The sequence below is a fragment of the Tenrec ecaudatus genome, chromosome 7 (assembly GCF_050624435.1).
Source record: "Tenrec ecaudatus isolate mTenEca1 chromosome 7, mTenEca1.hap1, whole genome shotgun sequence".
Taxonomy (NCBI): domain Eukaryota; kingdom Metazoa; phylum Chordata; class Mammalia; order Afrosoricida; family Tenrecidae; genus Tenrec; species Tenrec ecaudatus.
In genome coordinates, this window is record NC_134536.1 from 22,723,518 (window position 1) to 22,745,823 (window position 22,306).

Genomic DNA, 22,306 nt, shown 5'->3' on the forward strand with positions numbered 1-22,306 from the left:
ACCATCTTGCTGGCTGAGAGTGAGGAGGATTTGAAGTGCTTGCTGATGAAGGTCAAAGGTGGAAGCTTTCAATATGGATCGCAACTGAATGTAACAAAGACCAAAGTCCTCACAACTGGAGCAATAGGTAACACCACGGTAAATGGAGAAAAGTTGGAAGTGGTCAAGGATTTCACTTTGTTGGGATCCACAATCAATGCTCATGGGAACTGCAGTCAAGAGATCAAATAATGAATTGCATTTGGTAAATATGATATACATGATCTCTTTAAAGTACTGAAAAGCAAGAGTGTTACTTTGAGGACTAAAGGGTGCTAGGCCCAAGCCATGGTATTTTCAATTGCTTCATATGCATATAAAAGTTTGACATTGAATAAGGAAAACCAGAGAAGGATCGATGCACTTGAACTGTGGTTCTGGTGACGAATATGGAAAGTAACATGGACTGCCAAAAGAACACACACATCTGTCTTGGAAGAAGTACAGCAGGAATTCTCCTTGGAAGCAAGGCTGGTGAATCTTTGTCTCATATGTTTTGGACATGCTATGAGAGACCAGTCTGTGGTAAAGGATGTCATGCTTAGTAAAGTAGAAGGGCAGAGGGAAAGAGGAAGGCTCTCAATGAGATATATTGACACAGTAGCTGTGCTAATGGGCTGGAACATACCAACAATTGTGAAAATGGTACAGGGCTAGGAAGTATTTCATTCTGCTCTGTGTAAGGTCACCGTGAGCAGAACTAATTGTGATGATTCCACTGTGATGGTTAGGCTTTTGTGTGCCAGCATGATACCCATAAGAAGATGTGGGTGTAGTGCAGGCTGTCAATCAGGTTGCAGCTTGGTGATCTCTTTTAGAGGGGCAATCAAGATCAATGGCTTTGAAGTCAGCCCCTTCCTCTTTCTACTTGGTGGTTGGACCAGATGCTGCCTTAGTTAGCTGCCCTCTCCTTCATGTGTACAGTGCTACCTATGGGCCGAGCCAACTGTGGACCATGGTGCACCATGCTGCTGTGCCTTGCTGTTCCACACTGTGGTGCCCCATATTGCTGGGTCTGCTACCTGTGGGCTGACTCTACTTATCTTGCTAAAACTCCAGATACCGTGCCTCCTGCTAGCCACTTTGCATCGCTACACCATGAAGCTCCTCTGTGACCTGCTTCACTTTGGCCTTGGGCTAGTGGCTGATGTGAGTTGGTAGTACCTTCAGTCTATTAACTGTCCCTCAAAGTGAATTGGACAGAGCTCTCTGAACTGCTGTGTGGACTAATTTGCTGTCATATTCCTTTTTTTGCTACATAAATCTATCCATATATTTATATATTATATATATATATATATATATATGCATAAGTGTCTTGGTTTTGTTACAGTAGAGACCCCGGCCTAATTCAGCACCTAACAGCAACAACAACAACAACATAATTTAGCATCAATGATGTCCTTCTCTAAGCACTGTTCCTTACTGATAACACATTCAAAATATGTGAGATGAAGTCTTCCCATCCTCAGTTCCCATCCTCACTTTCTAAGGAGGAAGCTGAGGGTCCGTGAGTTTATGTAAAGGGTAGGGGGGAAGGGGGAGGGAACAATTCAGAAAAAAGGCAAGAATGGCTACACAACTCAAAGAGCAGAATCAGCATCCCGAAACAAAAACAACATGGCAGTGTGTATTTGTTACCTTTGCTGTTCCATAAATTAGCTTAAAACACAAACAAACATTTATTATTATTCATGAGCACTAGAGCACAGGATGAGTTGGATGGGTGGTTTTGGCCTCTGGTCTGGTCCGGTCTTTTACGGAGTCAGATATTGGATGGGATCAAATCATCTGAAGACTTGATTGGAATGGCAGATCGATCCGTTAACAAAATGACTCGCTAGAGTGAACTGTTACAACCAGGTTACTGAACAAATATCCCTGATGACAAGAACTCAGCATACGTTAAACCAATCTGATGTCCTGTTTCTAATGGATTCATCTTTGAGCTGGTGTGCTGGTTAGAAACGAATGGTTTTGGACTTTCCTTCTGGCAGTTGGACAAAATACATTTTATGAAGACTTGCTTGCTGAAAATGAATGAATGAAGGAGCAAATAAATAAATAAATATTGTTATGGATAAAATAGGCCATGTAATTAATTTCCAATCTTAAAGTCAGAAGTAAAGGAACGAGGAATGTGCTTCGAAGAGTTCAGGAAGAAGTTCCATTCTTTTTCAATTCAATATTGCCTTGTGCTTTTTGAAGCCCTTTGGCTGTGAGGGATTGCCCCCATACCACATATGGAATACAAACCAAAGGCCACTACAAAAGAGGCTGTCACAGAGAGCAAAGTGTCCCGCAGGACAAATACTCTTCATGGGGCTGCAATGCAGCACCGTGCAGTGTGGCACAGCCCCAGGCAGCAGAGTTGGTATGAGGACTGCTCCATTAACCCATGCAACATTAGGGGGACTACGCTCATTCCAGGATGCAAAGACTTAATCACCAAAAATAAGGCAATGTTTGTATTAGAAGCAAAGGATAACATCTAAATTAAAAAGGCATAAAAATAACAATTGAATACATCCCCCAAATATAAAATATGGAGATCACAAAGACAGGAACATAGACTAATGAAAAAGTGAAATAAAGACAAAGCCAAGAATTGGGTAGCGAGCAGTATAATGACGTAGATGATTGGTAGAAGGACCAAGAAATGGACAGTCTTGCCTTAGTTATCAAGTGCTGCTGAAACAGAACTACTGCAAGAGGGTGGCTTTGACCAATGGGAGCTTATTCCCAAACGAGTTGATCAGAAGTCCAGAATCAGGGCGCCAATGCTGGAAGAGCATTGATTGTCCCTGTCAGCTCTGAGAGAAGCTCCTTATCTCCTTCCAATAGCTGTGGGCGCAGCGATAATTGGGGATCTCTGTGTGTCTGGATATCCGTCTTCTCCTGAATCAAAGAGGCTGGTTTCTGGGCAGAAGCCTGAGTTCAAAGGATTAGCTGTGCTCTGAGCCCACCTGTTTTGATGGTCAGAGGTCTCTGTCTCTGATCACGTCCTTGTTCAATGTCCAACTTGCACCTGCACAAGTCAAGTGAAAGTGTCTCAGCTTGGGTCAGGTACACGTCAGTCCTCAACACGTCAAAGAGGCCTTGTACACCAGATTGACCCAGTGCAATGTGTCCTTTGATTTTTTTGTCTGCTGCTTCCATGGGCATTGATAGTGAATGGAGTCAATTACATTTTTGCCTAACCTAGACCTTGACCACAGCCAACCTGCAGAAGGGCAATAAATAATTATTCTCTTAAGCCACTTAGTCTTGAGTGTTACGCACCATTATTATGTCGATATCTAACTCAGGTGAGATAGGAAGGCATTTATGAAAATTAAAAATATATATTCATGACAAACCAATACTAAACCAGAAATAGAAGAAAATGTTCTTATCTGGGCAAAATGTATTGACCACAAAACTATAGCTAACATTGTGAAAATGTGTACATTCATCATCCTTATGCATTAGAAATTTAATGACCAACAAGTTTTCTGGAGAGACACTCTGGCACATATGTACATACTCTTATAGTTTTCTCATCAGTGTTTCACAACACTAGATATAACCCAAAATGTCTGTAACAGGGTAAGCAGAAGAAGTAATTGTGAACTATTAAACATCAGTTTATGTTAGTGAATGAGCTACATCAATATGGACTACATGGGTGAATTTTACATGTATACTAATGAGAATGGCAAGATATTTAGGAGACAACATGAATGCATTATTCTAAATATAAGGCATAGAAAACAATATATCTATATTGTTTAAGGATATATAACATGTGCTAAATTTAAATTTAGCCGGGGAATGGTAAACTCAAGTACCAGGAAAGTGACTTCTTCTGGTGGTTGGGCACAAGCTGGTAAAGCCTACGCGTACAATTAGTGACGCAGGCACAACAGTCACGTTTTAGTTCTTAAGTTGAATGTGGTTTCATGGAAGTTATTTTGCTATTGTAATGATGATTTTTGCATTTTAATACCTATTTGTACCTGTTAAGAAGATAAAACATGAAATAAAACAAATGATTCTAACCCTTTCTGTTGATAAAGTCCACAAGAATTTACTTAATGCGGTCTTTTAGCTTTGGTGACTGGTAAGAAGAACTTTAAAAAATGGGCAGGAATTGACGGGATTTGAGGCATTGCTGACCGTGTACCACACAGCATTTTTGTGGTTATAGCTGCAGTTATAGCTGTGTGATGCCCTCTGAAGAAGTCAGGGGACAGGAAGTTTTCATCTATGAAATAATATAGATTACTTATTTGTGAGCAGCTATCACATGACCAGGAAGAATTCAATAATACCTATTGTCAACATCGCTATCCACAATTGCATATAATTTAGAAATATAAAATTCTAAAAGAATTCTTTATGGGATGTTAACAGTTTAAAGTTTAATTAAAGGAAAAATAAATAGCCAAGAATTTTTTTAAAGGGCCAAGATTGGTACCTAGTGTGATGCTACAGTAACCAAATCCATGTATACACTTATTGGGAGCCGACAGCTTAATACATATACAGAAAAAGAGAGTGCAAGATTATATCTAGCTACATCAGAAAATGCAATGCAAGGTTAAGTAAAAATGTATCGCTGCTTGGATTCCAGTTCACACCTGCCCTGGTTTATTACGAATAGAACATATTTAAATGTGTCTTTGCAATCATGGGCGGCTGAAGACAAGTTCTCTCAGTCATATATTGGTTTTAGTCTCATTGAGGTGCCCTACAAAAACGAGCCACGGTGAAAGCAAATTTGAAGTTAGATCTGATATTAAGCTTTTAACAAAGCCCAAGTGGAAAATTGCAGTTAAAAGGGGGAAGACCCCCTACGACAGTGGTTCTCAACCTTCCTAATGTTGTGACCCTTTAATACAGTTCCTCTTGCTGTGGTGAAGCTCCAACCATAAAATTATTTTAGTTGCTACTTCATAACAGTTATTTTGCTACTGTGATGTATGGGGCGACACCTGTGAAAGAGTCACTCGCCCCCCAAAGGGTCGTGACCCACAGGTTGAGAACCGCTGCTCGACCAGATGGCTTGGCACCATGGCTGCAGCAATGGGTCCAAGCACCGGAACCATGGTGAGGACTGGGAGGACTGGGCCGTGTTTCATTGTGTTGTGCGCAGGGTCACTGTGGATTGGCCATGCCTCAGTGGCACCTACCAGCGGCAAGTGGACAACTTGACACATCGTGAAGCATTGCAGTAAGTTTATGGTAATGCAGCCCCAGAGAAACCAGCAGCTTTCAGATGGGTCGATTGTTTTATGGAAGGTCAGGAAGACTTCAAAGATGAGATAACCGAGAGAAGAAAACTCAACCTCAATAAATGAAGAAACTGTGACTGAAGTCCAGAAACTGCTGGGAGAAGACCATAGAATTGCCATCGATGAGATCGCTCATGACGTTGGAATCTCATGGAGTTTGGCATTTTCACGTTCAAGTAAACATGTTGGGTTCAGCAAACTGTTGACTGGATAGGTGCCAAAGTGTTGCAAGAAGGTCAGCTTGCTGGAAGAGCTGATCTTCTAAGATCAAAGGCAACAGATGGCTCTGTGGAATGAAGAGTAACCAGGGAAGAGTCTTGGATTTACAACACAAAGAGCAAGTCATAACCAGAACAGTGGCTCCGTGTTGACTGATTGTGCCAGTAAAAAAAGTCAAGACAGAAATCAGCTCAGAAGGTTCTGGTGGTTTTTTGGGGGGTGGGGGCGGAATTCATATATATTTTTTCTTTCTCTTTGTCATTTGTTTAATATTTATTTATTTTTTCCAAGTCATTTTAGGAAGAGCTAATGTAGACATCGTACCATTCCATAGGTCAATCACATCAAAGAATACTGCACAATTGCTACTACCATCTTAAAACATTTCCTTCTTGAATTCCTTGCTATCAGCTCTCCCTTACGTCTCCTGCCACATCTCCCACTGTTCAAAGGATACAGGATGACCATAGGACTTATTATGAAGAAGTTTTAAGAAAACTTAAATTTGAATTGGTGAGAAAAAGGCCAGGAAAATTACAAAGAGGAATATTTTCCTGCACAAAAATGTACATATCAGCTTGTTCTTCCAGACTAGCGAGGACTGCCCTATGAGAATTTCATTAGGTAATCTTATCCCTTAACCACAGCCCTTATCTTGCCCTTTATGACTTCTTCTTGTTCCCTAAACTCAGAGAATATTGAAAAGGAAATAATTGAGTTCCTAGAGGATGTTAAAAAGTGCAGCAAAGTTTAGGATTCTTTGAGGAAGGCTTAGAGAGATGGAAACAATACCGGAGAGGTGTATCAATATATTGCTGGGGGATATGTTGACAAAGAAGAGCTTCAAATTTTAATATTTTTACTTGGTAAAAGCTTCTATGATGGTGTGGCAGTATTTTTGACCTACCCTCATATGTAACAGCTGCACTGTCATATACTATCACCTGTGAGGAATTCAATGGGGAAGAAATTGACATTTAATGGGCAGAAACAATAAACAATTTTAAAAGCAATTATTTTTCCCTACCTCACATCCTCACAAAATTGTTTTGAAATGGATAAGGTAACTATACATAAACTACAGACAGAATTATATGGGGAATATATTAAAATACAGTATTTAGTATAATGTAGGGGTTTAAAAGGTATTCCAAAAAGGACTTAAATTCATGAAGTAGAAAGCTTTCATATTTACCTACTTAAATGTGAATAACTCTTAAATACCAAAAGTCACAATCATTGAGAGACAAGTGGTAGACTGGGAGAAAATCTTTGTTACATATGTAACACAGGCTTACTTTCCACGAATCATGAAACAACAACAACAAACCAATAGGACAACTAATGAAATCAAGCAAATTATGAATAAGCATAAGGAAAGATGCCCAAGCTTCTTAGTAAGAAGAAAACAAAATAATATATTCTCCTGCAGATTATCATAGATCTCCTGGAGATATTGTGGATATTGTGAAGAAAAAAAGTCCCTTTTTACAGTGCCGTGAATACAATTTGGTTCCATCTTTATGGCAGCAAACTATGCCATGACTGATGGATTTGAACTACTGCTTTTGTGGTTAGCAGCCCAATGCATAATTATACCACCATGACACCGGAAGCATCCAAAATAAGTGGGAAAGGCCACAAACTCACTCTTCTATTTCAAGAGGTAGCATATGATTAAGAAACAGATAGTACTAATGATATACTGGAGGTTTGGGTAAAAAGAAGACGGCAGGAATTGATGGAATACCAATTGAGATATTTGAACAAATACACACCACACTGGAAGCATTCACTAGTTTATGCCCCAAAATTTGGAAGACATAGCCGTGTTTGTGCCCATTCCAAAGAAATGTTTTCAACCAGAATACGGAAAATATCAAATTATATCATTAATATCATATGTCAGTAAAATTTTGCTGCAGATAATTAAAAACATGATTTCAGCAGTACATGGAACTGCTAAAAGTGAAAGACAACTCAGAAGAGGACATGGGACAGGGGCTATCAGTGCTGATGTCAGATGGCTCTTGATTGAAAGTGGAGAATAGCAGAGAGATGTTTATCTGTGTTTTATTGATGAGGGAAAAGAATTTGACTGTGTTCTTCATAACAAACTACGGATAATGTGCTGAATGAAAATTCCATAACACTTCATTGTGCTCCAGCAGAAGCTGTACATTGACCAAGAAGCAATTGCTTGAACAGAACAAGTAGATACTGCATACTCTGCCCTCAGATTTAACTTTCAGTACATAATAACTTCATGCTTGGCATTTTAATATAACATGTTTTTACATAATTAAAAAGTTAAGCCAAAATATAAATAAATAAAACACAAATAAAAGAATATTGAATTTTAGTGGCTAGATAAAAATTTTGATATTGAATTAACTACAGCATTTCTGTCATATTGCTTACATGGATTTACTTTGTGTCCATTTGAAATTAGAGTCCCTTTTTCTAAGGTGGACATGAACAAACAAAAGGTAAACATTCTTCAATAAATTATTGATAATGGTAAATTGATGGGCCTACTAATTTTCTTCCCTGGGTGTTCGAGACAGGGTTGGTGGTACGGACATGCATGTGGGGGAGTAAATAGAAGTTAAGGTAGCCTTTTAGGCACACAGACTTACAGAGATCTAGAATATTGACTGACATTCCCACTCCAACAAGAATTCCATCAGACATCTGTTGGGGTTATAGCTGAGTTGAATACCAAGCTGTATTTTAAGTAATTAGTGAGACGTGTTACTTTTAGTTAGTTGCTAAGGTAGGAGTGTGTTAAAATATTCTATATAAAAGTGTGTATGGATGACCAGGCCAGAAATAACTGATCTTTGAGAATGGAAATTTTAAATCTCATCCTTGAAAAAAATATAGGTATAAAATGCTGCATACAATGTTTCTTCAGAAAAAAGTTCTTCTTATGTTTGTGCAAAGAGGGAATAATATATGCATAACACCCACACAAACACACACATTTCCTTGGGAAGTCTCAAGTACCACAACTGTTCCATAGGCACACAAGCTAGGCATAGTCTTACTGTCAGTCATCCCTGGAAGTTACCAAATATGAAATAGGAACTCTTAGAGCATAGGTCTATTTTATAAATTTATTTACACTGCCAAAGCAATATAAGTTTGTGGTATTTTAACACTAGCTGATGCTATTGAATACTAGGCACTGAGTAGTTTACAGTGCTAAGTATTCTTTTAGCTGAGAGGAAACTGAGGCAGAGGAGTAAAGGAACGGATGCGTAAGTCCATAGCCAGTGATTACCACACGTGGGAATTTAACCCAGACAGTCTGGGTGCAAAACGTATGCTTTTATGTACTGTCAAATATGTGGAACGTCAAGGCCTGATTTGGTCAAGGTATGGTAGCCTGGTGGTTTCCTGAGTTCATGGTCCTGAAGGCCATCGTCTTTGTAGGGATGTTTGCACGGGCTGTTTCCCTGCATCCTCGAAACTTCTTGACCTTCAGCGGTCCATCTGAAATTCCTGCGCCAGCAACTCGTGGATGCAGTGTGCCACTCACAGCTTTGCTCAAACCTGAATACTCTGTGAGAAGTAACAAGCCAGTCTTTTAGATGATCGTTACCGTCTTTTCTAGGTTCTGCCTTAGGACCTTGTTTGTCCGTCCTTTCTCTCCCCCAGAAAGTCACTTTCACTCTCCTCAGGAGGCCTTTTCTCCTCCATCAATTAACAGATTTCTTTCTCTGTGACACCTCACACAACATATGGCTGTGCTTTTTCTTAGTTATTGCTCAATCTGTAAACTTTACTGTACAGTTATACATATGTTGAATGGAGACTAATGCAGAATGGAAGGACCGATTGTGTCTCTCCCTAAATCCCATCATTTCTATTTTATGCCGCTTTTATCCTGGGTTTTATTTTATACAATGGAAGCTGTGGTATTGCCTTATTTGAAACTGCTTCCCAGTTATGAGGGCTTTCCAGCTGCCTTCCATTCATATGCAATCTTCAATCCTGACTGTATTGATTGTAGCCCATTCAGAGCAAAACCCACTCACTACCTATCATGCCCAGATGCTACGATTTCTATTGAAGAAGTAACTCATTTCCTGTGATTGAGCTTTGCTTCACAAAGTATGCAGTGACACTGCTTTGGCCTAGAAATGTATTCCAATGTTTTAAGGAGACCTTACCAGTTTTACATTCATATTTCACGATTAAAAGCTCATATTGGATGTTTGATATGCCAAATCTACCAAAGTTTAGGAGAATTCAGAGAACTTGTGCAGATTTGACTTGAAGGGTGAAGCAATAACTAAAACTGACTATATTTATAGGTTGCTAAAGATAATATTCTTTCTGTTAGCTGGTTAGAAATTTTTACTTATTTTGTACAGTTTTCCTTTAAGATCAAAGTCGCACATTCTAAAATTTCAATCAATTATATCGTCGATTGTAGTCCATTTTCCAATGGTCACCTGCCCTCCCCGTCTCCCTGTCATCCTCATTTCTTATCTTTATCTCACACTGAAATGAAGGAAGAATGGGAAGGGACATGTTTATTTGAGGCATCACTGGGTACCAGAGCCATGGAAGATGTTTTCTTTCTTTTTAAAAGATTTTTATTGGTATCTATTTCACATATCATGCAAGTAAATGGTTCTATAATAGTAAAATGAGTTGTACAATCATCTCACAATCAATTTTGGCAATCTACTTCTTGTACTCATTATCGTCAGCTCCCCACTCCCCCTCGAGCTCTCCCTGCTGCGCCCCCCAAAGAGCCATCAACACAGTCACTGTCTCTATAGTTCATATGCAGGAAAACCTAGAAAACAAAATACAGAAAAGTAAACAAAACAAAAGCCACTGCACTCTGCAGGATCACAAGCCTGTTCACATCTCGAGTCCATGATCCGAGGGGATTAAGCAAGGTTTAATCCATGTGTGGACCTTGAAAATTGATTTTGGGTTTCCACCGTCCTCTAGAGTCTTCTGCAAACCAGGCGTTCATAATTTGATCTCTGTACCATTCCCTCCTTCAAGTTTGGGTTTTATTGTCCACAATCATTGCCTCATTCAGGCTAATGTGCTTTTTCCACATGGGCCCAGCTGATGTCTCAATGAGACGGCAGCTTGTTCAGAGACAAGTCTTCAAGACCCCAGACACAATTTTCTTCTGGAAGCTGTGCGCAATCTCGTTTCCTCGCCACGCTTTGCTATAACATCCACGTCTTCAGTGATCTCTTCTTCAGGGCAAGTATCAAGCAGGGCCTCGTCACAAGAACTAATTTTTCTCAGCTTGGGGCTAGAGTTAAGGGTGAGCCCAAAATCTGTTCATTTTTCTACAGTTTATAAATGTCTCTGGTTCACTTAAGAGACTTCATTATCATTTTATGTTAGAGAACATTATCAGTCATCCTCCTGGGGCATCATTTAATTCTAGGATATTATCATTAATTTATCTACTGGTATAGACTTCAAAAACACTGTTGTGAAAAAAAACACTATACAAGTGTAAGTCAACTGTGAATAACACTGTTGATTCATTGTTGGTTTGTACAGGCCATTCAGTTGCTATCATACCACATGATGCTGAGATCACCCCAAATTAACAGACACTCTTATAAGAGCGATGAGCAAATCTTACTGGGAATTTAAGGTAGTGTGGGGAGAGGGGGGCAACAAGTCTTAGGGAAGGCAATTGCATTTCTGTTGGTGAGTAAACAGGGAGTAAATAGCAACCCCCCATTGAAAGAAAGCAAAACAAAAAAGCTTAGTGATACTTACCATATATAGAACCCAAAAGTAGAGTATGCCTAGAACCATATTCCTAAGGGAGTGCTTTTGACCTAAGTGCTAGGTAGTCACTGACAACCCAGGGAGATACCTTATATATTCTTATTTATCCTCGCTAGCTAGTTCAATGTTAAGCCCAACATTTTTTAAGCCATAGGGAGCCTAAGAAATGATATCTTCCCATTTATTTTATGGATGAGGAGCCTGTAATCAGAAAGGTTGAGAAAATTTCCCAAGATCACACAGTTGATTATTGATCATGTCAGAGAAAAAAATTTTTTAAAGTACTGATTTAAGAATTTTTTCCTTATAATTCCTACTGATCTTTGAATAGGACTCTTGGCAAACTTAACATGTTCAGAGGGAATCTAGAAGAACTCAATTTAGCCCAAATCAGAGTAATTTCTTCTTGCTTCCTGAGCTAATGATGCTGGTGACCAGATTCTCTCTTCTGAGAGGAGGTAAAGGAACTAATAGTTATGTTATGATTAGTTCAAACTTTAAAATAGTCTTAATTTTGATTGTTTTTAATACTAGGATGGATGTTGAACTTTAAATATGCAAGTCTATATTTATTGTCATTTCTATATTAGCCACCTACATTTAAATAAATCATGAATTGGTTTGGGCTTCGGTTCCCTGAATTGTTAATTGATGGGGTGGAAGACATTGTAGTTTAAGCCTTTTATAGATGCAGCATGATTTTGTGAACTATGCCATCAACTTCAAATTTAAGTGTATTACAAAAAATGAGGTGAATTTTTCCCAGATTCCTTTCTAAATCAAGGAATGTGTAAAGAATTTTTAATATTGGAGTTGCAGCTAAGAGAAGGAGGGGTATTGTAGCAGAAGAGACATCAGTGGAAAGTGGCCATTATTATCAAATAAATAGGTAAGGGAATGGACATTTTGGGGAAATTTGGAAGTCTTAAGGTCAATTTATTTGAGTAATATTAAGACTTATGAACTTCTCATCAGACTTTTTGAAGAAATCACAAATCAATGCTTTTAAAATTGATTTGATTGAAAAATTGATTGACAAAAAATTGTGGAGTGCTTTTAACAAATTGTCTCTATACTTCAGAGCCTTCAAATCATAATTTTTAAACTGTGATTAGTGAGATTAATTCTGAGTTTTGTCACCACTGATTCTATGTGGGTGACTTGAAGTTGAGTCTCTGGCTGCGTGGCTGGAGAAGAGTAAGGTTGTGTACCCAAAAAAGACACATGGCTGGGCCTTCCAAGGCTATCAAGAATGCTTGGGGATTGTGGTTGTTAGGGATGTATATCAATTTGGCTGAGTAATGATTCTTAGTGGATTGGCAGTTCGTAATGATACAATCATTACAATGTGAGAATCCAATCAGTTGAAAAAGGAGTTCTGGGGGCAATGACCTGTCTCCAGTATATAAACGGATGTCCTAGTGAGGCTCACTCCCACTTTGAATCTTACATCTAGCTCATGATAGTCAGGTATTTGGTTCTTGGGACTTTAGCTCTCTCAGTCTGCTGTATGACCTGATTGGCCGACTTTCAGAGAACTCTGGGCCGGCAACATGTCATCCATGGTTTTTGCCAGCTTACTCAGCTTCTGAAGCCAACAGCGAATTGCTAGACCTGCTGATTGATGAATCTTTCACTGATATATACATGATAGTTTCAAACATTTGGAGAAAAGTGGCATTGGGAGATAATGAGATTGGAGCCTATGTGTATATATGCTTCATTGGTTTTGCTTCTCTAGATAATCCTGTATAAAATTGGAACACTGAACTTTGATGCTTTGACTGTGTCAGAAACTCCAGTGGCCCTTTGATTGATTTTCAATAAAATTTCACTTTGGTGTATTTTTAAAAATGTACTTATAGCAAGGGACTATACCAGTTAAAGAACTATCACTGGAGGCTTTGGGTGGTTGTATGTTTGATAAAAGAATACAGGTTTCATACACCTATAAATGGGTCTTATGACTAGGATGGCAGGGCCCATAGATAAATCTCTGTGAATTTATATGACAGCGTTCTCTATCTTTCTCTTTCCATTAACCATAATATATGTAATGATTACAATTTATGTCAACTGATACACTGAAGGGATGGTGAAGTGCCACCGATCAATCAAGTAGCAGTCTGATGGCACTTCTGTAGGGGAGTGTGGTCTTTGATATAAGAGAGAGACCCTGCGCAGGGCTGAGCTCTCTTTGTCCTTCACGTTCAGTTGGCATTTGCTCCTGCATCTGGTTCTGAGTCTCTTATTGTATTGCTAGCGGATCCCTGGAGCCATCAGCTGACTGCCCATTTTGGATTCATTTGGTTGACCTCAGATTTGTTTACTGTGCAACCACCAGGCTGTGGTTCCCTCCCGTTTTATCAATCTGCTGTGTTTGTCAGCTTCCAGAGCTACATGAATCAGGAGAAGCCAGACTTGAACCAGACTAGACTCACCTACTTCTATAACTGTGTATACCACTACATGAATCTAAATCCCTTTCTATAGACATACACATAAACGTGTCTCTGATTTTGCTTCTCTGGGGAATCCACTCTAACACATTTAGTACCAGTAGTGGTTCTAGAGAAACCAAATCATAAAGATGGGTTTTCCAAATTGGTTCTCATGTCTAATTAAGCCTTAAGGTGCTGTGAACTTCAGTCTCTGTAAGTAGAGATAAACCTGTCACTATTAGTAAAGAGGGCACTTTAGTCCATGCTAGAAGGTAACAACGCTAATACCCAAGAAAGCACTACTGATGGATGAAGTGTTGGTGAGAAGTGAGGCTCTGGGTGGTTGTATCTTTGATATCTTTCTATAATTCTTAGCCAGGAAATGTCGGGAAGCTGGTTGGTTGGCACTACTTACAATAGAATTGTAAGGAAAGAGATGAAGTCAGAGCCTTAGAGGCCCCAGTCAAATTCCAAATAAATGACCTCAAAGATTCTACTTGTTCTATGAAGCAAAATCTTATCTGTTCAAGGCAGAGAACTAATTTTGTTGAAACTCAAACCCAGAGCCTTTTTGTAGGAGTTGTATGAGCTAAAGTACAACACCAGTTTCATTCTCATTCTAGAAAAGGAGGTAATAATATTAAAGGAGAGCCCTGGGGGTGGTGGTGAAGAAATGGGACCCTGAAACCCGAGATGTGCATTTATGGGCTGATAATCCAGAAAGTGGTGACATTAAGGCCCTGGAGTCTATCAAACCAGCCCAGGCACCAGCACCAACCTGCCATCTGAAGAGATTAATCCATTCTCAGGAAAATCATTATCCTCCACCCTCAGCTTGTACAGGAGATTATCCCCACTAAGCATGCTGATATGGCACCTAGACCGGTATCTGTGCATTGCTCCAGGCAGATGCCTTATAAGATACTGCTGCATCTTCCCAGGAAACACCTTCCCTACCCATTACTACCCCTTGATCTGTGATTAGTCTTAAACTGCACCGTGTCCCCAAAGGTGAATTCCAGAGAGTAGCTCAGAAAGAAGTGTACTTTAATCCAAATAACTGTGAGAATTTTCTAAGCTGTAAAGCCAGAAACCTGGAGAATACTTGTGGGAATGGTTATCAAGGCTGTGGAGTAATGGTGCAAGAAATGTAAGTTTGGATCAGGCTGAGTTTAGTGATATGGGCCAACTAAGTAAAGACTGTTTAATCAATGTTTCATCTTGAGAGGTCAGGAGACAGTAGGTTATTTGGTTGTTTTGCTGAAGCCTGGGTTGCAAGATGGACTATACCAAGTCAAGTTGAAGTACCGGACCTACCTTGATGTGCTAGAGAAGAGAGTATCCAAAGGCTTAGGGACATTGACATGTTAGAGCGGCTTTATAAGGATAAATCTACAGACTCATAAAAGAAGTGCTCCAAGGACACACACACCTTTTACCAAAATAGTAAAAAACAAATTTGGGAAGTGAGTCCTAGGATCTCTGAGGACATCTGTGATTGCTATTTTATTTATGTCAATGGGGCTTGACAGTGGGAACTGCCCTAGTTGAATTAAGACATTTGCCTGCAATGGGGATGATTGGGCCCCATGGGGTCAGGACCAAGTGTCAGGCGCAGTCACTCTGCAGAGACACGGTAGGTGTGGTTATCATAATAGACAGCAGAATCAATGTAGTAACCAGAAAAGCCTGACTCATAAGAACCGATGGCATTGTGTCCCTAGGAATGAAGTAGATGGGAAGCCTACTGAATATTTACTTGACCTATACATGGAGAAAATTCAAGATCAGGTGAATGACAGTTGGACTTGAATTGCCAGAACACAGAGTCATGACCCCTTAGTCAATTCCCAGACTTGAGCCGGTTTACAAAACCAAAGCCCTTGAAAGAAAGGGAGACTAGATCCTTTTGGGGAAAGACTTCACTAAAACATCAAATATTTATATTGTTAGTCTGTTTTCGGTTCTTTTCCAAATGCATCTGTAACCTTTCACAAGAGTGACTATTCATTTGGGAAAAGGAAATAATCAAACTTTTCAGGGATTACTAGGCACTGGTTCTGCATTGACATTAATCTCAGAAAGCACAAAATATTTTGAAGTCCCATCGGTCACAGTGGGAGCATGTGGAAGTCAAGTTATTAATGGAATCCTGGCTCAAGCGAATCTCACAGTGGGTCCAATGGGTCCCGAGCCCATTCTGTAGTCCTTTCCCCAGGTCCAGAAGACAGTATTGGAATACACATATTCAGTAACTGGCAGAACCCCCGTATTATTTTCGTTATGTTAGGAAGAGTCAAGTGGAAGCCAATAGAACTCCCTCTGCCCAGGAAAACAGTAAACCCAAAGCAATACCGCATACTTGGAGGGATTGTGGAAATGAGTGCCCTGTCCAGGCCTTGAAGAATGCAGGGCTGGTGATTCCCACCACATCTTCATTTAGTAACTTACCCATTTGGCCTGTGCAGCAATCAGGTGGATTTTGGCGAGTGACAGTAGATTATTGTAAACTAAACCAAGTGTCAACTTCAATTGCAGCTACTGTTCCAAATGCAGTTTCACTGCCTGGACAGATGAACACTTTTCCTAGTACTTGGTATGCAGTTAGACTAGCCAATGCCATTTTCTCAATTCTGGTTTCAAAGCACCATCAGAAGCAGTTTGTCTTTATCAATAAGGGCAGCAATATACTTTTACCACTCTCCCACGAGGTTATGTCAACTCTCTAGGACTACATCATAATATAATATGCAGAGAACTTGATTGTCTTTCCCTCCCAAAAAAATGTTACACGGGTCTATTATATAAATGAAATTATGTTGATTGGACATATTAAGGAAGAAATATCAATGATTTTAGTCTTACTGTTAAAATATTTGTGAGTGAGAGGGTGGGAAATTAACCTGACAAAAATTCAGGTCCCATGGATGCATGTCTCTCCCCCAGAATAATTTATTTCAAAGGACAGCATTGAATCTGCAGCTCTGGGAGAGGGACCTATCTGATTGGAGCACACGGGAGCAGATGAAGGGGGAGGAGGAGAGAGTGGAACACATCCTGGCCCACCAGGCCCTGAGGTTGATGACCCCAATTAGAGCAGTCAGTCCACAGAGAGGACCACATGACCAGCCCCACTATGAGACATAACATCCTTCACTAACCCATGGCCCTGCAGGGGACAGCACTGGAGACACAGTGTGCGAATTGCACCTGACCTGATCCCGCCACACCGAGGCAAAGCACTGGGGGAGTGCAGCGGAACAGCAAGGGAATGGAGCGGCAAGGTCCCCAGGGAATGCTGAAAGTGGACTTTGGGGCCAGAATGTGGTGCCCCAACAGACTGGACTGGAAAACACTCCTCCAGGCCAACAAATGGTCGTTGAACTAACTACAAGCTTTTCTTTATTGTTGAGTTTTATTTTGTTCTTTGTCAGTGGTTTGTTGTTGTTTTGTTGTATATTGTTGCTTGGTTTTGCTCTGTCTTGTTTTTGTGCATGTTATTATCTCTGCAGGTCTGTCTAAATAAGATAGGCTGGATGAACTATCTGGAGGAAAAACAACGGGACTGACAGTTCCGGTGGGACATGGGATAGGGGGAAGTGGGGGGAAAGGGAATGGTATTAAAAAGCCCAGGGGCAAGGGAACAACAAGTGATCCATATTGGTGGTGAGGTGGGTGTGGCAGGCATGGTAGGGCATGATCAAGGGTAATGTAACCAAGAGGTATAGCTGAAACCTTGGTGATAGTGGGACAGGAGGAAAGCCAAGGAAAATAGAGGAAAGAGCTGGGAGGCAAAGGGTATTTATAGAGATCTAGACAAAGACATGCACATATGCAAATATATGTATATATATATATGAGGATGGGGAAATATATCTATGTGCCTATATTTATAGGTTTAGTATTAAGGTGGCGCAAGGACATTGGGCCTCTACTCAAGCACTCCCTCAATGCAAGAATACTTTCTTTTATTAAATTGGCATTCTATGATGCTCACCGTCCAGACACAACCACTGAAGACAAAGCGGGTGAACAAGCAAATGTGATGAAGAAAGCTGCTGGTGCCTGGCTATCAAAAGATATAGTGTCTGGGGTCTTAAAGGGTTGAGGGTAAACAAGCGGCCATCTAGCTCAGAAGCAATGAAGCCCACATGGAAGGACACACCAGCCTGTGTGGTCATGTGGTTCTGAAGGGATCAAAGAACAAAAAGGCATCAAAGAACAAAAAATCATATCATTGGGTGCACACCTCCAGATACGATCACTGAAGACAAATGGGTGCATAAGCAAATGTGACAAAGAAAGCTGATGGTGCCTGACTATCAAAAGAGATAGTGTCTGGGGTCTTAAAGGCTTGAAGGTAAACAAGCGGCTATCTAGCTCAGAAGCAACAAAGCCCACATCAAAGAAGCACACCAGCCTGTGAGATCATGAGGTGTCAAAAGGGTCAGGTATAAGGCATCATCAGAACAAAAAAAATCTTACCAGAGTGAATGAAGGGGGAAGTGCAGAGTGGAGACCCAAAGCCTATTTGTCCGCCACTGGAGATCCCCTTGCAGAGGGGTCTAGGGGAGGAGATGAGTCAGTCAGGGTGCGATGTAGCACCGATGAAGAATACAGCTTTCCTCTAGTTCCTAAATGCTCCCCCCACCCACCCAACTATCATGATCTGAATTCTACCTTGCAAGTCTGGATAGAGCAGAGGATGTACACTGGTGCAGATAGGAGCTGGAGGCACAGGGAATCCAGTGCGGATGATACCTTCAGGACTAGGAGTGTGAGTGGCGATACTGGGAGGGTAGAGGGAGAGGGGGTTGGAAAGAGGGAACCGATTACAAGGATCTACATATGACCTCCTCCCTGGGGGATGGACAACAGAAAAGTGGGTGAAGGGAGCTGTCGGACAGGGCAAGATATTACAAAATAATGATTTATAAATTATCAAGGGCTCATGATGGAGGTAGGAACAGGGAGGGAGTGGGGAAAAAAAGAGGACCTGATGCAAAGGGCTTAAGTAGAGAGCAAATGCTTTGAAATTGATGAGGGCAAAGAATGTACAGATGTAATTTACACAATTGATGTATGTATGGATTGTGATAAGAGTTGTATGAGCCCCTAATACAATGTTAATAAATAAAAAAAATTAAAATAAAAAAAATCCAGGTCCCTAGAGGAAAGTCAAAGGAAATAGAGGAAAGAGCATTGATAGAGGTCTAGATAAAGACATGTGTATATGCAAATATATTTATATATGAGGATGGGGAAAGAGATCTATGTGCACATATTTATAGGTTTAGTATTAAGGTAGCATAAGAACATTGGGCCTCCATTCAAGCACTCTCTCAATGCACGAATACTTTCTTCTATTAAATTGGCATTCCTTGATGCTCACCTTCCAGACACAACCGCTGAAGACAAAGTGGGTGAATAAGCACATTTGGTGAAGAAAGCTGATGGTGACCGGTTATCAAAAGATATAGCATATGGGGTCTTAAAGGCTTGAAGGTAAACAAGTGGTATCTAGCTCAGAAGCAACAAAGCCCACATGGAAGAAGCACACCAGCCTGTGCAATCAAGAGGTGTCAAAGGAATCAGGTATCAGGCATCATCAGAACAAAAAATTATATCACAGTGAGTGGGGTGGGGCGTTGTTTGGAGTGGAGACCCAAATCCCATTTGTAGGCCACTGGACATTCCCTTACAGAAGGGTCTCAGGGACGAGATGAGCCAGTCAGGGTGCGATGTAACAATGATGAAACACATAACTTTCCTCTAGTTCCTAAATGCTTCCTCTCCCCCTCCCCCACTATCATGATCCCAATTCTACCTTACAAATCTGGCTAGACCAGAGAATGTACACTGGTACCGATAGGAACTGGAAACACAGGGAATCCAGGGCAGATGATTGCTTCAGGACCAGTGATGTGAGTGGCGATACTGGGAGGGTGGAGGGAGGGTGTTGGAAAGGGGGAATGGGAGTATCATCACTCACTATTACCCTTTGTAACCCGCTCACCACATTTTTCCTTCCTCTCCCTGCACCTCTCTGCTCTTCTGGTCTAAGCTCCAAAGGGAGGAATACTCTCACCAGGAGACAAAGCATAGATTATGTTAAAATGGAAATTAAGAATACCTCCTGGCCATTTTGGAGACTTCATGCCTCTGGATCAACAGGCAAAGAAGGGTATTACTATATTCAGTGATGTGCTCGATCCTAATTACCAAGGGGAAATTGGATTCATATTGCATAATAGAGGTCTAGTTGATTCCGACCCATAGTGAACTTTTGTTGAACAGAATAAAACACTTTCTGGCCCAGCACCGTTCTTAAAATTGCTATTATGTTTGAGCCCATTGTTGCAGCCACTATGTCAGCCCATCCCGTTGAGGGCTTTCCTCTTTTTCAGTGCCCTTCAACTTTACCAAACGTGATGTCCTTCTTCATGGATTGGTCTCTCTGGTAACATGTCCAAAGTATGTAAGGTGAAGTCTTGCCATCCTTGCCGCTGGAGCACTCTGGCTGTACTTCTTTGAAGATGTGATTGTCTATTTAGAAGACCATGGAACTTTTAATATTCTTCACCAACACCACAATTCAAATGCATTGATTCTTCCTTGGCTTTCTTCATTCAGTGTCCAATTTTCACATGCATAAGAGGCAATTGAAAATACCACGCTTGGATCAGGCACACCTTGGTCCTCAAAATAGCACCCTTACTGTTCAACAATCTAAAGAGGTCTTGTACAGCAGATTTGCCCAATGCAATGTGGTCTTTGATATTTTGATGAATACTTCCTGAGTATTGATTGTGGATCCTAGCAAGATGAAATCTTTGTCAACTTTAAACTTTTCTCCATTAATCATGATATTACCTATTGGTCTAGTTGTATGGATTTTGTTTTTCTGTACATTGAGTTGTAATCCATACTGAAGGGTGCAATCTTTGATCTTTATCAGCAAATGCTTCAAGCCCTCATTTTCAACAAGAAAGATTTTGTCACCTGCATATCACAAATCCTGCAATTCTGCAATCCTGCTCCTGTATTCTTCACCTAATCCAGTTTCTCTGATTATTTCCTCAATTTAAAGATTGAATAAATATGGTAAGAGGATATAATACTGCCACATACCTTTCCTGATTTCAAACCATGCCATATTCTCTTGTTCTGTTTGCACAACTGCCTCTTGATCATGTACAGATGCCACATTAGCACATTCAAGGGTTCTGGAATTCCCATTCTTCTCAAGGCTATCTGTAATTTGTTATGATCTACAGACTCAAATGCCTTTGCATATTCAACTGAGTATGCATTTCTATAGTCAATAAAACACAAGTAAACATCTTTTTGGTATTCTCTGCTTTCAGTCAAGACCTATCTGAAATCTGAAAAGATATCTATCCCTTGTTACAAGTCGTCTTCTGAATCCAGCCTGAACCTCTGGCAGCTCCCTGTCAAAGCACTGCCGCAACTGTCATTGGATGATCTTCAGGAAAAAAATGTACTTGCTTGTAATATCAATAATTATTGTTCTATCATTTGGGAATTCTCTTGGGTCACTTTTCTTGGGATGGGTACAAATATGGATCTCTTCCAGTCAGTTGGCCAAGTAATTGTTTCCCAAATGCCTTGGCCTAGCTGAGTGAGTGCTCCCAAGACTTCCTCAGCTTTTTGTTGCATTTCAGTTGGTATTCCTTCAATCCCTGGAATCTGGTTTTGTCTAATGCTTTCAGTCCAGCTTGGAATTCTTCCATCAGCACCATTGATTCTTGCTCATGTGCCACCTCCTGAATGGTAGAATATCTCCTAGTTCATTTTAGTATGGTGGCTCCGTCTATTCTTTCCATCTTTTTTTGATGCTTGCTGTATTATTCAATATTTTGCCCATAGTTTCTCACAATTGCAACTCGAGGCTTGATTTTCCCCCTTAAGTTATTTCAGTGTAAGATATGCTGAGTGTATTCTTCCTTTGTTTTTCTAACTCTAGGACTCTGCACATTTCATTATAATATTTTGCTTTTTTGTTCTCAAGTTTTCCTTTGAAATTTTCTATTTAGCTCTTTGTCTTCATTATTTCTTCCATTTGCTCTAGCTATCTTATTATTAAAGGCAAGTTTCAGAGTCTCTTCTGACACAATCTTTTTATCTTTCTGCCTTGTATTTTTAATTAATGACCTTTTGCTTTCTTTAGATATGATGCTCTTGATGTCACCACACTGTGCCTCAGGTCTCCTGTCATTAGTGTTCAGTACATCAAATCTGTTCTTGAGATGTTCTTCAAATTCAGGTGGGATAGACTCAAAGTTGTACTTTAGCTCTCTTGTTTTAATTTTCCTTAGTTTCAGCCTGAACCTACATATGAGAAATTGATGGTCTGGTTCACAGTAATCTTTTGCATATTCTTCTCCTACAAACGTAGTCTATTTAATTCCTGTGGATTTTGTCTGGTGAGGCCCATGTGTATAGTCACCACTCATGTTGTCCACAAAGGTACTTGCTGGGAAGAAATCATTGGCCTTGGAAGATTCTATCATTTGCTCTCCA